Source organism: Coptis chinensis, chromosome 5 (assembly GCF_015680905.1).
Source record: "Coptis chinensis isolate HL-2020 chromosome 5, ASM1568090v1, whole genome shotgun sequence".
Classification (NCBI taxonomy): Eukaryota; Viridiplantae; Streptophyta; class Magnoliopsida; order Ranunculales; family Ranunculaceae; genus Coptis; species Coptis chinensis.
The window spans coordinates 7,290,417-7,295,781 of record NC_141460.1 but is presented as its reverse complement, the minus strand read 5'-3'; the positions used below and the strand labels follow the sequence as shown (position 1 = coordinate 7,295,781).

Sequence of the window (5,365 nt, the reverse complement as noted above, 5' to 3'; positions counted from 1 at the left end):
TTGGAGTCAGTCATGGAATTGGTAGGTTCTGTTTTTCATAGTGAAATTATTATACTCATGGGTCGATATTCTTTACGCTAAGAAGCTTGCATCTGCTTTTGTCGTAGGTTTTATCCTTACCATTATGGTCCATTTGCTTCGGTGAAAGGGCCTCGGTGGGGGTAAATGTCTCATTTAATATGGGGGTACCATTTAAACTTTTTTGATCGGCTGATGGGAGTCCTTCCACCTCGTGAGGTTAGAACATCTCCTTGCTACATTGTTTGTCATCTCGTTCTTCACATAACACATCTGAAGTTGCTTCTGTAGTATTTTTGCTCTTCCCATAATTGTTTATTTCAAATGCAAGTGATACACACTTATTGCTTTTGATTTTTGCACTTAGTACCGTGAAGTTTATCTTTATGTTTTCATTCAATACAAGTTGGAACATACTATTAATGTTGCATCTTCTCTCATTATTATTATTATTAACTCTACTGTTAGTTTTTTGCTAGGTTCAACTCTGTTGTTGTTTTCAAAGAATGGTTGCTAGCTTGGAGTGCTGGTACAGATGCACACAGTGGAGGAGGTGGTGGTAGTGGTATTGTTATCTTCAATTCACAACAGTAACCAGTACTCGGCCAAAATCTTCCTGCTGCATGATTAAAAATCTATTAGAAATCTTCCAACTTTGAAGCTGTTCTAAATGATGCGGTATGATTATTTAGTTCTAGGCTTTACAAAATATTAATTTATTAAGATATATCCTCCAACTGACAATACCTGTTTTCACATTTATGTGCATGATGGATCGTATGAAGATGACAATTTCCTTGTACAGGTCTGCTATAGCGACTTGACTTTAACCATTAGAATACGCACCTATATGTTATACCTCTCTTTTTTTTTTCTTAAGTTTATTCTATAACTGGACGGTTATTCTTTCCAGGACAATGTCATCAGAAGAGTCACGAGTCATCCGGGCAAAACTTTTTTTCTGGTCATAATTAGGTTTCTTGAGACCTTTGTTGGCTCGATGTCATCAGGTAATCTTGTTTTGCTTAAGGGGACAAATCTTAAACTTCTCTCATTAGTATTTTTTATATATATTTTTTTGTCTGCTTGTCCTAACCACTATTGGTCTAGCTGATTCTTTTTCTGGCCTGAAATTTCCATGAATCTAACGGTAGACATACCTGGTATTACTGTTTGTCTTTGTCTACTCAGAAACAGAGCATGTAAGATACCTTTAATCACACATTCTTTTATCTTAAAGGATGTATTCTATTCTGAAACTCCCTCGGTATCAGTTCTCTTTTTCTTTTTTTTTTTTTGCTTAGAAGAGTTCGTTCCAATTTGTCTCTATTTGTAATGCTAGGGGGTTAGGCTTGTATTAGTGCATGGAAGTTGGCAATTTACTTGTTGTTCATTTGTTAATTGCTTAGCTCTATTCCTTTAATTGCATGTGCCTTAATTGATTTCTTATTTGTTGCAGTTACTCAAGAAAAGGTTGTTGCTCGTGTTTACGACATTGTAGCAATTGAATAGAGAGATTAATGTTCTAACCAATTTTGACGTGAGCATGCACATAAATGAGTTGGGTCATAAATGCGATCTTCTATGACTGACATCTCAAGATTAGATTACGTGAATTCAGTTCTATGTAAGTTTGATTTGTAAATTGGGATTTAGATTGATGGCTATATTTTTATAATAATGTTTAATTGATTGGTGGTTTTGTTTTTTGTTATTCATTTGTTGATTAAGTTTGTGGAATGTGTTTTTTATATCATATTTGCATGAACTAGATGTGCAGCATAGTGGACATTATTTGACCTAGGTTTTTTTTTCCTTAGTGGATACAATTTACTAACGGATATTTCCGTTACAAACAATAGTTAGTAAATATCACATCTATTACTAACAGATATATCCGTTACAAACAATAGTTAAGTAAATAGCACATCCATTACTAACGGATATATCCGTTAGAAATTACAAATTTAATCGGGCCACCAACAGTTGACTATCTGTTACAAAGAATTTTAGTAACGGATATAACCGTTACTAAAATTATTATCAGTAGCGGTTATATCCGTTACTAAATTTGGCTTAAGTGAGTGGCGTCTTGAGCTAACGGATATAACTGTTAGTAAAAATATAAGTAACGAATATAATCGTTAGTAAACGCCTTTTCTGGTGTAGTGAACACTCCAAACAATCTTGATATTTTAGTATAAACCTCTAGCGGAGATCAGGAGGTATGGAAGAAAGGAATACCGATAGCGTCCTTGCTTCGGCTTATGAATAGCGTCTTGTTTCGCGTGTTCGGTTAAATAACAAGTTAGAACACTGAAAAACTTAAAAATCGAAGTTGAAACAAACCTGTAGAAATCTAGAAAATTTAGCTTAGGCTGGTCGCTTTCACTTAAACTTAGGCGTCGTCATCTCGAAAGTAACTTGAAATTCCAGTGTTTTAAGGCTGGTCGCGCTCAAGATGGGGCGGTCGCTCAAGGTTCGATCTTTTGGGTGAAAGTGCTTTCGGTTAGGGCGCCGGTCGGTCACGCTCCGTGTATATTTTTGTGGAACTTTTCAACGCTGAAACGGACAACCACAGTATGAATCAAACAAGGGTGGGTGGGTTTAATGGGACTTAAAAATGACTAATTATACTATGAAAACAATGCTAAAGTGAAACTAAGATGGCAGCAGCGCCATTTGATAAATAATATTTGAATAATTTACCCACGAAATGAACGAGGAACTCAAAACGTAAGTAAACTAAAACTATTTACGTGTATATATTTATCAAAGTTTCTACTCTCAATTCTATCGAAATAGAGTGGAGTAACAAATTCGTTCCACTCCTAGTTCTCTAGCATGGAATGTTTTCTAATCTAATTAATCGGTCTTAAGTCTAATGAGAGATTTACAAAGGGTGTTATAATACGATACAATATGAAATTGATTATGTTGAATTTAAACTACGAATGCTATGGAAATATGATTGTTTTTGAATCTAGATAAAGGATTAGAGGGGAATTGAATCCACCTCGAATCCAACTTAATAACCTAGCCTAGATTCTTGTATCTCGATTCTTACGTTCTTACGGCAAGAATTTCGAGTTCTAATCCCTAGTGTTCATGGCATTTCTACCAAATACTAACTAGCTTGTGAGGTCGTCAACCCATTCTCATGGCGAATCACGACCTTCTAGAGTGGAATAGATTCTACAATGCTTCTACACTATACCACTTGTGGTCAGCCAGATTAATGGGGGATACTCAACAAAGTCTGAAAATATGGTTGATTATTTGAATTTTATAAAATCCAAGTTGAAGAATTTCAGTAAAATAAGACTGCAGCATCTCAATAGGAATGAGAATCGACATGCGGATGCCTTAGCATATGTGGCAGCGATGCTAGAAAACACAGAAGGTCGTACTCTGGATATCGGCGTTCAAGAGAAGTCGAGCATCGACATTGAAGGGTTAACAATTATGGAAATTGATACACTGGGGGCGCCATGGATGGAAGCATATACTTCATATTTGGCTGGTGGGAAAGTAATGGAGGACAAAAATGAGGCCAGAAGAATCAAGTCTGGCGCCCAAAGATATGTATTGATTGATAATGAATTGTATCGAAAAATCCTGGAGGTCCACATTTAAAGTGCATATCGTATGAGGAAGCGCAGCTAATCATTGTTGAGCTTCACGAAGGCGAATGTGGAAACCATTCAACTGGTAGATCATTGGCCAATAAAATCACAAGACAGGGATATTTTTGGCCTCAAATGCGAAGGGATTGTCTTCGATATGCAAAAAAGTGTGTACAATGCCAAATTCATGGGAAGGCCATACATGTCCCAGCTGAAGAGTTACATTGTGTTTCAAACCCATGGCCTTTTGCTTTATGGGGTATGGATATTGTCGGTCCACTTACACCAGGGAGGGGCAAAAAAAGGTTCATATTGGCAGTCACAGGATTATTTTACAAAATGGGTAGAAGCTATAGCTCTGCAGCATATCAAAGAAAAGGATGTCGTAAATTTCATTTTCGAACGAGTCATATGTCGATATGGATTGCCTTATGCTATTATATCAGATAATGGGCCACAATTCGAAGGAGGGAAAGTGAAAGCTTTTTTGGAATCTTACAAGGTTAAGCACTTCACATCTGCGCCATACTATGCTCAAGGTAATGGGCAGGTAGAGGCAACAAATAAGACCATTATGGATAATATCAAGAAAAAATTAGAAGATAAGAAAAGTCTTTGGGTGGATGAGCTAAATAGCGTTTTATGGGCTTATAGAACAACACCTCGAACAACTAACGGGGAATCACCTTTTACTTTGGCCTATAGTATGGAGGCAGTTGAAAAAGCACGCAACACGTAATTATTTATATGTCGTTGTTTGTGTTACGTATCTTTTGCAAATCTTACTTAGCCTATTAAATATTGATTAGTATAGTGGCTAGCAAGGTATCAATCATACTCTAAATAATTAAGTAATGATGATAGAAATTTCTAATCTAAATTACTCTAACGGATGCAAGTAAAAGATGTGGCTAAGTAATAATTAATATATGGTTGATTTGATTTGAGATTTAAACTATGCATAAACTAAACTAAATTAAATATATGAATATGAATCAAGAGAGAGAATATCTTGGGAGAGATGAATCCACCAAAATCATAGAATTAGTCTAATAGATCTACATATCATGCTTAATATAAATCACCAATAGAAACTCACCATACCTACAAACCTTATGCTCATAACCATGATGATAATATGTGGCTTTCAACGTGCTTTCTATCTTTCCATCAAATACTTCTTCAATCTCCAATGATATCTTCTATCTAACCAAATTGTGCTTTAAGTGGCATTCAATATACAACTCTAGGTGCCATGGAAAATCCACATGTGGCATTAACCATACAACTAATTGAGGTGCCATAAAGAATCCAATCATCACACTAGAACACTAAAAACTAGAAGAAAAGAATCTAGGGTTTGTGGTATTTGGCTCTACACAATCTTGAATTACCCTAAGACCTCCTAACCTCCACAAGAGCGTTAGATCAATGGACGAATAAGAAGAAACTCAATGAGAAATTTAAACTAAAACATGATAGAAGAAGAACTAAACTAAAACATACGAAAAAAGCTTCATCTCCCCTCCCAAGAGAAGGGAGATTAGCCCCTCATACTATGCTATGAACACAATATGAAAAGGAATAATCTTTATAGCTATTAATGGTGAAAAGGTCTGAACTTTTTTCTCTCTTAATTCTAGATCTAAGATGCAAACACTAAATTTCCTAGATGATATAAACTGAGGTTTTTGTGCCTTATATATTGGCTTACATGCTCG

The 5,365-nt window shown here is 35.7% G+C and overlaps 1 long non-coding RNA gene across 1 annotated transcript; it reads left to right on the top strand.

Annotated features, from left to right (window-relative positions):
• Positions 1-490: 490 nt before the first annotated feature.
• LOC147496464 (uncharacterized) lies at positions 491-1,732 on the top strand. The gene is made up of 4 exons (XR_015196638.1): positions 491-696; positions 804-823; positions 932-1,028; positions 1,478-1,732. It is a non-coding gene; the product is annotated as an uncharacterized LOC147496464 (long non-coding RNA).
• Positions 1,733-5,365: the final 3,633 nt, after the last annotated feature.